The sequence below is a fragment of the Schistocerca nitens genome, chromosome 6, assembly GCF_023898315.1.
Source record: "Schistocerca nitens isolate TAMUIC-IGC-003100 chromosome 6, iqSchNite1.1, whole genome shotgun sequence".
Taxonomy (NCBI): Eukaryota; Metazoa; Arthropoda; class Insecta; order Orthoptera; family Acrididae; genus Schistocerca; species Schistocerca nitens.
The window spans coordinates 496859379-496871727 of NC_064619.1; the positions used below are offsets into that span (position 1 = coordinate 496859379).

Here is a 12349-nt window from a genome sequence, read left to right on the forward strand (position 1 = left end):
ATAAAATGAGCTCTAACATGGAAAGTAAGCATTTCCAGACACATGTCCACATAACATATTTTCTTTCTTTGTGTGTGAGGAATGTTTCCTGAAAGTTTGACCGTACCTTTTTGTAACACCCTGTATAATGTCCATTATAATTATCCAGGCTGTTATGCCGTGGTCGGTTGATGAATTCTGTGTCAATTGACACAGAATTCATCAACCGACCATGGCATAACAGCCTGGATAATTATAATGGACATGATATTTCTGGCCGTGAAAGTCTACATTCTTTACATATATAACGTCATTAAACTAATGTTATCTTCATGTGAAATCTGAAAGCCCAAGTAGAATGAAGCAAAATTCATTGATATCACATTGAAAGCATGACCTTGAGACCAGTAGACACCTTTTCGTAGAGCTTTGTGGATCACCATTTCATCTTCCAACTATTCCATATCAACAGGATTCTATATATTGTCACTATTCGTAAAAAGAAACATTAAATCACACTTTTTGTGTAACAAAATATAGGTAAAGTAAGCAGCTACATGCAAAGCAGTAATGTAATAGCAACACCTACAAAAGCTGACCTGTTTGCTAGCTTTCATGGTGTGTGTCATTCATCAGCAAAAGAAACAGGAAAAAGTTGAACAAAATGGCATGATTCAAAGATAGGCAGAATAGTTGCCCTTCACCCTAAGTCAAGGGAGATAGTGCATAACATTGAGAAAAGGAGTTCAACCGATATAAAACAGCAATAGGCAAAATTCAAAAATATTTGAAGTTAGAAGAGGCAGGAAAACAGTTGGCAAGTAAGTAAACTACGTGAGAAAGGAAATTGGAAATGAGTGGAACAACAAGAGTTGGTTGTTGAAGTGAAACTTCTGCAGCGTCTGATGCACCTCTGTTGTATAAAGCTTGCTCAAGTATGTGTAGCTCTGCCTGAATCAACACACATTTCTCTAGCTGGTCATGGGATGAGGCTGTTTTCCTCAACCAAACCTTTCCAATGGGTGAAATGGTAACTCACCAAACCACCAAAGAGTTCTCAGTATATTTGTTCATCGGAGCTATTATCTTCCAAAGTGTAAACTACAACATATAAAGGTGTACACCACTATTGAAATGTGTCTGTTATAGTTAAAAGGGATGATGAAATATTCAGCAACACATTTCTACATTTATAAGCTCCTAAAATTTTGGAGGACTTAGCTGACTGGAGATCAATTTTGACCTTACTTCAGAAAAGGAACGCAGTTCACAATTTTGCTATGTTGTGTAACATTAAACTTAGATCAAATGAGAAGGGTTTCATGTTGATCTAAATTAGCACGAGTCATGTTTTGCAGTACTGCTATATCCGTTATTGACTCAGTTACCATATGTTGTCCACAGGTATATATCTTGCAAACGCAGTATTTCTTATTGAAGGTTTCATGTTGTAATGATGGAGGGGAACAACAAGAACTCATGAAACTTCTCCAACAGCCGAAAAATGTTTATTGTTAGAAATCATGTTTGGCCAGTAGCCTGCAGCATAAAATCTGAATGTTGATAGTAGCACAATCATCATCATTGGATGGTTCCTTTTGGTTGGATATGGCATATATTCCTCGATGTTATTTCTTATTGATGTAAAGTATTTTTCTGTAGTGAAACCTCAATTCATGTTATTTGTAATTAGTTCCAATAATTGGTTTGTTATTTTGGAGAATATGCTGGGAGCTTCACTAGTGTGCAAAACTTAAATATGAAAGTAACTAACACATGAGGTGTCTGCCAAGTAACATAGATTGGTGAAACTTAGACCATGCATAGCAATACAGCACAGTATACAAGGTAACTGAAAGAAATACACAATAAGATGAACAGAAACTAAACTTTTATTAAAAGTCCTGAACAGGGTATGTGATCACCACAGATGACAGTGCTATGTGCTCCCAACTGGCTACAAGGTTGGCAAAAAGTTTTTGTGGCAGGGCATTCCATTCTTCCGACAACACAGTCTCATTCTCAACTTCTTTTTCCAATTTTCTTGATTTTGAATGCATTGCCCATTCAATTTGACGATTTGAGACTCCATTCCTTCAGAACAGTACTTGTAAGCATTTTAATTCTTCATTGAGGTTTTTCTTGTCTCAGTGTGTTCCAGCTCTATGGACCAGAGACTTTAGCACCAAATTTCTCTGTGACAAAAGGTGATGGCTCGAGGCATAGAGACAGAGGTCAGGGTGCATAGGTTTTCCATACACACTGTTGCTGGATGGTCGTTTGTGCATGTGGACGTGCTGCAGTATGTCCCAATGATCCCAAACGTGCTCAGTGGGATTTAAGTCAGAGGAATGAACAGTCCAGTCCATTCTCTGAATATCCTCTCATTCCAAGAGCTCCTCCACCTGCCCTGCATGATGCAGTGGTGCAATGCCATCCATAAAAATGAATTCGAGACCTAATGCATCTCTGAAAAGGGCGTACTTGGGGAAGGAGTATAGTGTCACAATAACATTGACCATCAGTGTATCATGTTGGAGATCTGTACACCCACACAGCCTATTACGCCTCCCAACACCATAATTCCGGACCACCAAAATGATCATGTTCAACAGTGCTAGATGTACCCTCATATGCCAAGAAATGGGAGCCTGTAATACAACCAGGAACAACTACCTTTCCTAGACGTGCCAGTTAAGAGAAGAATGAACAGATTATGGGCCACAGTGTGTATGGAAAACCTATGCACCCTGACCTCTGTCTCTATGCCTCGAGCCATCACCTTTTGTCACAGAGAAATTTGGTGCTAAAGTCTCTGGTCCATAGAGCTGGAACACACTGAGACAAGAAAAACCTCACTGAAGAATTAAAATGCTTACAAGTACTGTTCTGAAGGAATGGAGTCTCAAATCGTCAAATTGAATGGGCAATGCATTCAAAATCAAGAAAATTGGAAAAAGAAGTTGAGAATGAGACTGAGGAAGAGAAGCCAAAAATTGCTTATCTACCTTCCGCTGGCCCAGTATCTGGGAAATTTGGTAGATTCCACAGAAATGTGACATGCAGTGTATTTCACTCCTTTCTGCCAAGATAAAATGTATGCTTGGTAACAATCCATGCAAATGTCTTACATTGGGCAGACTATCAATCACTCCAAGAAAACCTTAGATATCACCAGGACGTAATGCTCACAGTTTACACACGATTTGGGTGTTTAGTAGTTAAATTTTCACACTCCTGTGAACTATGACTTGTGTAGAATTTAATGTGAGTTATGTACTGCCTGCTGTTCAAGCATGGATAGCACATTTGTTAGAGATGTTTGGTCACTATTGGTTGCTGTCAAACTATATGTACTTACTGTTCAGTTCAAATAGTCCAAATTTCCTTAACTTACTCTGTCACAAATTGTTTCTGAAAGGCCTTTAACTTTTTTCCTCATTAAATATGAATAGACTCCAGGAATTCATTTTGAAACACTAATTATCTGCACTCGTTACAAAAGATGTTAATAATCCTGTATGCTAACCTTGCAGGTCATAACAATTATTTTGTACTTCATCAGCACATGAGTAGTATATTGATATATTCACTTCCCATCTTTTGTATTAACAACTAATTCTTTATTATTTACTTCTCTTTAACTAGTGTTTGCTCAACATAAAATTCTTTCTTTTGTAGTGTCATTAGACTGCAAACTGACAACTACAACTCACTTGTGCTAGTCAAAGTGGGTCCCAGTTGATGGTAAAGTAATTGATGACTAACATTTTACAGTGCAGATAATGAGTTCAATTTGATTGCATTTTATTTTTTACACGAATCTCGGGTTAAGTGCTGTATACAACCAGCTCAAAAATCAGTAAACTGCTTCAGAATGGTGTTTATTGAAATGACAATAGCTTATCAAATTGTACAACTACTTATTTTTTTTTAAGTAGGGTAGGAAAATGTGATGGAAAATCATAGTTCCCTTCACTTTAACAAGTGTGTGGTCTCCTGGCATGTTTTTGTATATACTGATGCAACATATTGGTCTGATGAAGTAGTATCAGAACTCAAAAACTTAATGAAGTGAGTCAGTGATGAGTTTGGAAAGACTGATGCAGGTATTATTACTTTTGGTGTGTATAATTTGCTGAATTACACTAAGGAAAGGGTCCTCCATCTAAAAATGTGGTCATATCTACCAAACCTCCTGTGATGTCTGAAGTGCTAGCAACATGGTCACACAACGCTTCATTATAGTAGCAGGCAACATGAAGCAAATGTGGAATGGCAGCCCTTAAAGCCGTGTTCATTTACTCGTATGCACAATTCTGTGAGAGTTGCTCCAGTGACTCAGCATGGAGCCTAAATTGTAGAAGTTTTCAGGAAGAAAAGAAGATGTATGAGAATAAACTCATCAAACAAATTCCTTAGGCTGAGATGTAATAATACAAATTGATGCAGCCACCCACATTCTTGACATTCATCTCAGTGGTTAATAAGCCTGTTGCCAAAGGTGATATGTTCACCCAGATCTAGGCTGGCAGCAAAAGCATAAACACATGCTACTGCAATTGAAAGCATCCATTATCACTCTGGTAACCAGCAGACTGGTCACGTGAAGTACAGAAACCGCCAGAAACTGGAAGTGAAATCGCAACAAAGAGCTGCACAAAATACAACAAACAGTACACCAAAACCATCATCACTTCCAATGTAGCCACTGAAAGAATAATGGCAAATGAGCAAACATAAACATAAAGGAGGGAGACAAAAACCATCACACTGTCCAAAATTTGCGTGTGAGCTTTAGGAGAGTTCGTCCATTGAAGAAGTACTGGAGTATGATATCTTACCTTAGGAAACCATCCATTCCATTCCTTGAACTCCCAGCCATGCATTTTATCTCATTAGCAAGGGGGAAAAGGCAAGCATAGAAAAACCTCACTCATAAAATGGCACGTTTACTGCAGTGAAATATTTATGGGTTCATGACATAGGTGGAGCAGCTGAAATTACCAACACAGAGAAGACTTTTCAGCCTAAGCCTCATCAGGTAAAGAGATTTTAAAGGTACTGATACACCAATGTTAATAGGTTACAACCTCCACTGGAAAGAGATCAATGGGAAGAAGGATAAAGGTATTGTTATGATCTTCTTTAATGAAGCATCGTACCTCACTTTCCCTCACCAGAAACTTGGAAGAAGTCCCAGTGTAGTATACATTCCATATGGTGTAACCATACGACTCTGTAGATGTCGAGGATCCACTTCTCCTCTGTGGGGACTGTGTAACATCTTATCATGTTTTGTTACCTTCTGCTCTTTGGGTTGAACTGCTGAGAGCATATTCTCTGTGCTTTATTCATATGAGGAGTTCAGCACTTCTAAAGTGGCATTCTGAACTATAGATCTCTCAGTATAGTTTTCAGCTCCTGCAGACACAGCTCAGCAGGAAGTGATCAATGACTTGGTGCTAGAAGATCTACTGGCTGTATTCAACTACTAGGGTAGTGCCCAGAAGTTGGTGATCACATAATGTATGTGATCCACCTAACTGCTGATGCACACATTCCAGTTACCTACAGCCATAATTTCCTGTCAGACTGCCATGTGCAAATTCCAACCAGATGCACTGAACCCAGCACCCTTTTGGTTGCAGGGAGAAAGTTCCCTCATTCATTCCTACTATTTCCATAAGGGTGCTGATATCCTCCTCATTGAGTGCGCCTAACTTGTGAACAAGCAATACACACAGAAAGTCCCTAAAAATATTAAAGATAGCAATAAGAAACTCTGAGGATGTCCAAACAACTGCCACAGGTAGAGGAGTATTAGTGCTCTTAGATATGTTTGAACTCTAAATGATATGAAATTCTGGATGAGTACTACAACTGAATGACAATATTTACTTATTAGGTCTAAGAAGGGCCATTCTCTCAGCTGTTCTATGCTTTTCCCTGAACCAGTTCTCAGTTCAGTTCAGTCACCAAATGAATTTACAAGTATTTCATGCAGAATTGGCGCAGATGGATACCTTTTTGCTGAGAAATTCAGCGTCCTTGAGGGTTCTTCATTTTACATAACATATGTACCCAGTAAACAGATAACTATGGACTACCTAGGACTTACTCTCTGCCTACAAAGGCTTGCAAAGAATGTGTCATTTTACTGAGTTCCAGGGAACATGTTAATTCAGAGAAATAAGTTAGCATATGTGGCACCCAAGGAGATATGTACTGATAATCTTGTGGTTCAGAGAGCTGTCTCCGTACATTCTTATCCCTCACTGTTGAGGTATAGTGTGTTAATGGGAAGCAGAGTGGCTGGAAATGATGAACAATTTGCTGTATTGGTAACATCAGTAACTGTGCTGTGGCAGCCGTCCTACCACTGACACACCCGAGATCCTTCATACACATCTTTAGAAACAACAGATTTGGATGATGTACACTATTCTATGATGCTTGCGGCATAATTATCGCAGCGTGTCTCATTTTGTCTGATTTTGTATTCATTCAAGAGCACAGAGACAAAGATTGTTTGCAGAGCTGCATTCTATTTTAGTTAAAAATAAGGCAAATGTGGTACAAATTTTAAGATTCTCCGTCCAACTTGCACCCTGGAATACAAGGGAGGAGTTAATAATATATTATTGGAAGTCTGACTCACTCAGGTTTTTGTAAGTGGTTGTCTCCTACACACTTCTGAGATCTTACTTCAGCTCCCTCCTTGTTATTTTATCCAGGTCTTAAATATGTTTTAGAACAATGTCTAAATTTTTAGTTTGAATGTTGATGAAGGTAGGTGAGAATGCAAGAAGCAAATGGAATTTTACTCGAGAGGGACCTTTTTTTCCAACATTTGTCTCAACAAGAGCATGAATAAAATGCATTGGGCACAATCAGTACTCAGGCACACAGAAATTTCAAAGCACAAAAGAAAAGCACAAGGGAAAAACAGAGTAAATGAAATCAAAGGAAAACAAAGCTCTCTGTTTCAGTTTACTGTTCTAGCACCTTTTCTTTTCCCTGCACGCTTGGTGTTTTTCAGTTTAGATTTTATTTTCGCTCTCTTTTCCCATATGTATTCAATTCTCAGGACTGTTTTCAACATCAGTCTCCTCAACCCTATGTTTATTTTTCTTGTCCTTGCCATTTATCGGGAAGTTTTCAAGGATCTTTTGTAGATGTCCATCCCCCCCCCTTCCCCCCCCCCCCACCACACACACACACACACACACACACACACACACACACACACACACACACACACATGTGTATATGCATTCTCACTCACCGCCCTCTGAGACCCCACTGACCTGCCCCCATTCCCTTAAGTTACTTATTATTGTATACCGTCTTGCCTTCTTCTCTTGTCTTTACCAACCTTCATTCTGGATCTCTAATCCACCAGTTTTCATACAAGAAACATATCTTCCTCTCATGAACTTCTGGTTGTTGTCATCCACCAAACTCATTCCAGATTTCACCACTTTGATAAAAATTGTGTAAAGAAATATTTGGCACACCTTTCACTTGTGTTCCTTAAAAGTATTCTCCCTCTCCAGGTCACATTCCAGCCTCCCATTCAGTCCTCCTAACATCACCACACTCTCCCTGATGACCCGCACCCTCACCTCGCATACTTACTGCCACCATAAACCCAATAACCCGTAGTAATACAGCATCATATTTTTATTTTTAGTAATACAGCTTCATATTTATCTTTTTAAAGAATGCCTTTCATATTGAAATTCAATATTATGTTGGACTCCCCTTCTAACTTATTGTGCAAAACTGAATTGTTTTGCAAAGGACTTGCTTTCTTCTGTTTGTGATGTAAACTAGAAATTTCAATTTGCCATTCAGCTGCATAATATTTCTGAAGCAATATATCAAGGTTTTACTGTCACTAAAACTATAATTCCAATATAACCCTTCATAAGAATCATTATACTGTCAATAGATGGGGAGTCTGCTATTTTGAGACTCGCTAGATGGGAACGTATGAAGGCAGAGTTGATGGATTATATGAAGGCAGGTGTGATTAGTGATGTTGGCCAGGCAAACGCCGAGTGGGCAAGACATATATAAATGGGAATATGCCCAAAGCAGTTTTAAATGCCCAAAATCTGGGCATTTATTAAAAAGTACTTTTTAAAGTTTTTACTGCTAGAATGCACAAATAAACAGAAGAAATTGCTTTATTATCAAATGTAGCAACATTTGAGACAAACTATAGTTTCCTATTCTGCTCCTTTCTGTACCTACATCCTTATGACTGCACTGCCAGGACGATAAAATTTATCTCATTAAAGATGTCAAAGATGCCCAACCAATAAAGAAGCAGAGTTGCAAAAGCTTTTCCAATACAAAATATCTGCTTATAAAAATTTTTAAGTCCTGATTATCACTTAATCCTAAAAATTCACAAATTTTGTGGCGTTTAAGAATTTTGGGCATTTGCACAGGCATTTATCCTGGTCATTTGCCCCAACTTATAAATGCCCAGGCATTTTAGACCACTAGGTATAATACTTCCACTTAAATCTTCTTTCACATTGAGTCCATCCCAATGGCTCAAATGAATTTCTGAAAGTTTCTGGTAATGTTTGGCTATTTCTAAAACCATATTCTATTGAGCTTCTTATGGCATCTAATCTGAATAGCATCCCCCCTCCCCCCCCCCTCCCTCCCTCCCTCCCTCCCTCCCTCCCTCCCCCCCCCCCTCTCTCTCTCTCTCTCTCTCTCTCTCTCTCTGTGTGTGTGTGTGTGTGTGTGTGTGTGTGTGTGTGTGTGTGTGTGTGTGGTTTTTTTTTTTTTTTTTTTTTTTTTCCTGTACCTTAGTACATGTGTAGCTTGACAACAAACAACAACACTAAGTTTGACAGTTGTGACCCTTTCCATGGAAAATGTCCCCACCCACACAAAAAAAAAACCACACACACACAGTAACTAACAAACCTTGTTAAAAAGGGGAAAAAACCACACCGGCTAATATGACAATTGGAATTTAGTGCTGAGGCTAAAATGCATGTATCAAAAAAGAGAATGAGACATTTATAAGCTTTCATATGATGTATGGGTGTAGAAAATTCACAAATGTGCTGCTGCTAAAAACCAACAATACAATGTAACCTATCCCTCTAGCTTCAGGAGTCATTCGTTGTACCACAAGACATTGGAAAATACTCCCACCTGAATGTTAGAGCGTTATTCTAAAATGAGGATTGGTTGCATGGGCGCGCGCGCACGCACACACACACACACACACACACACACACACACACACACACACACACACACACACACACACACCTGATGAGCATGGCTGTTGGTCATGGTGACCATGGCACAGATTCTACATCTATATCCATGCCCTTTGAATCACTGGGGAGTCCATGGCAGAGAGTATTTCCCATTGCACCACATATTAAGTTTTCCTTCCATTTGATTCACATGTATAGCACATGGAAGAATGCCTGCTTAAACACCTGTGTGGACACAATATTTAAATTAATCTTGTCTTTGCAGTCCCCAAAGGAGTGACATGAAGGAAGCAATAGTATATTCATAGATCCTTCACATCTTACTGGTTCCAGAAACATTGCAAGTCGGCTTTTGCAGGATAGTTGGCATCTAACTTCAGATCTCTGCCAGGTCAGTTCTTTCAACAGTTTCTGTGGCACACTTTCACCATTTGTGCTGTCCTTCTTTGTAGCCATTTGCTGATCTGCTGCATTGCATTTTTCTACATGATCTGTGTCTGTCAGCATATTGCCAGGCAAAAAATTGGTGCACTTACCTTGATACGCTTACCTGAAAATCTGAGCATTCACAAAGTGACTGCATATGCTAACCTGTCATGAAAATAAGTGCAAAAGAAAGGTGGTATTAACAGTGGGTATATCCCTCTCCGCCACATCTAGCCTAAACTACACAGTTCTTTGTACATGACAAGATCTTAAATGGTTTTTTTTATGCAGCAATACTTTCACCCTTCACATCCACATAAACAACCAGTGCACACTTCAAACCCACAAGTTGTTATTTGTGACCAAGTTCAATGCAACAAGACACTGGAATTTTGCATTGCACACAGAACAAAGAGGTACAAGTCATTTTACAGAAATGAAGGAAAAAACTTAATTGAGCTGTTAAATCTGCAGTTCTACCAATAGCTAGCTTTCTTCTCATACCCTAGGAAGCACATTTCTGCTCAGAAGCTATCATACCACACACTCCAAAAAAATAGCCTGCCTTGGCTATCCAAGCATCCAGAACACACTGCGATTTTTGTTTCTGATTGGCTAGTACATGCACACACCTTTACAAACAGCATTTTACCTGTCCTCATAAAATCATTCTTCCCCTACTCAGCCAACAAGAGGTGATGTTACAATTAATTAATTACACAATTTAACTAAAGAAAATATAAAAATAGTATCCATACATGCCCTACCTGCTTTTTTTCTGAAGGAAAAGAGTGAATTCTCCCCCCCCCCCCTGCCCCCCCCCCCCCCCAAGTGTGAAACCTGATTGCTTTACAATCAGCATTCGCACCAGTTGCAGAACTGACTATATACATACAATTAACCACAATTACTTAATTTAAAACTCACATAAACTAACTATGAAGTCTCTCACACCACTCTTGACATCCTAAAGGTTTCATAGTATTAACTACAATCCACATTAGATGAAAGTAAGGACTTCTTGAAATGTCTGTATAACTCTGTTGGTCTTTTGTTACAGATCACCACGATAAGTAAATTCCTTCTATGGACAGTTTTTACTATACTATAAAAGCTCAAACCCTGATTATTACTGGGACCGATGACCATCGCAGTCTGGTCCCTTTAATCCCACAAACCAACCAACCAACCAACCTGATTATTACTGTAAAGATAAAAATTTACTGTTTTAGGGAAATATGAATAACTGAAAAACTATTGAATTTATGTATCTATATGTCCATCTTTATACAAGATGGTTGTAGAACATCAGCAGTCTAAATTTCCAGCCCCCCCCCCCCATTTCCAGCCCCCCCCCCCTCCTCTACCAGTTTCAGCTTGCAGACTACAAGTGATGATCGAAGGGATCCCTGTGTTATGAAGAAGTCCACGGATACCAGTGACTATATCTTGGCCCATATTTCGACTGTACAGAAATTGGTTTCTTCTTACAGGGTCAGGAGACCTGAAGACAGCATAGTGTAATACTGAAATTGGTAGCTCAAATAAAATAAAGCTGGAAATTTGGAAACTTAGATGGCTGAAGCTGTTTTGATTTGACACTTTATATTAAATTTATAGTGCTCAAGCTTTTCATTCAAAAAACACTTTCAGTCAGAAAGTCACATGAAAGCTTAATCTTCATGTGATGATTATAAAAGGAGATGCATATGAGGGTTGGAACTTTAATAGTGGCAACTATTTATTTACAGCTCGTACGTAGATATATTGTCCTGCAAAATGATGGTCAGGTCCTGCAGAAAGTGTCACCACTTCTGTCTCTATGCGGTTCATTTTTGTTTCACAACCTATGACCAGCTTAGAGACAGAAGTGATGACACTTTCTGCAAGACCTGACCATCATTTTGCTGGACAGTGCTCAAGCATGTGCAGTGCGTGCTGTTACTGATTTGCAGTGAACACATGGTGTGTCGTGGGCCATCACTCTGTTTTTAAAATAATTGAAAAGCCACAATCGCTTCAATTGCTTATTAGATGACCGGTTTCAGCACTCTGAAGGTGCCATCATCAGATCTGAAACGTGGATTAACATTTATACAACCATATGGACATCATATGCTGTGATGTCCATATGGTTTTATAAATGTTAATCCACGTTTCAGATCTGATGATGGCACCTTCAGAGTGCTGAAACCGGTCATCTAATAAACAATTGAGGTGATCGTGGCTTTTCAATTATTTTGTTACTGATTTGTTTGACTGATGGGGCTGCTAAGTGCTATACCACCTACTGCACTCCCCTGACTTAAGCCCTCATATCCACAAATTATATATCCACTGTTACACCTCTTTGGTGTGGGTGTCACGCACATTTGACCATTATTCACCCCTCCCAAAGACAGGATATGTCTCATCAGGCGAACAATACTTTATGTTGGCCTCATGGGTGAGGGTACCTGTCCTCTGGACAAAATGGTGGTTTCTATTTGGAACAGTGAGGTAGTATGGGATGTAGGCTTTCCTCTGGTACATTCATTACAGTGACCCGCAAGAAAATAGTTATTTGTATTGCCATTTTCTGAGCTGGTCCACTATTTTCATCATCTATAAATCATCACGAAATATTAATTTGTAAATTTTTCTAAGCCAGAAAAGAACCACACTTAAGTGGTTAAAAAAATAAT

The 12349-nt window shown here is 39.0% G+C and overlaps 1 protein-coding gene across 1 annotated transcript in view; it reads left to right on the plus strand.

The window, feature by feature from the left end:
- The window catches only part of LOC126263661 (anoctamin-8), a 179159-nt gene that overhangs the window by 147750 nt on the left and 19060 nt on the right, over nt 1–12349 (plus strand). The window lies entirely within an intron of this gene.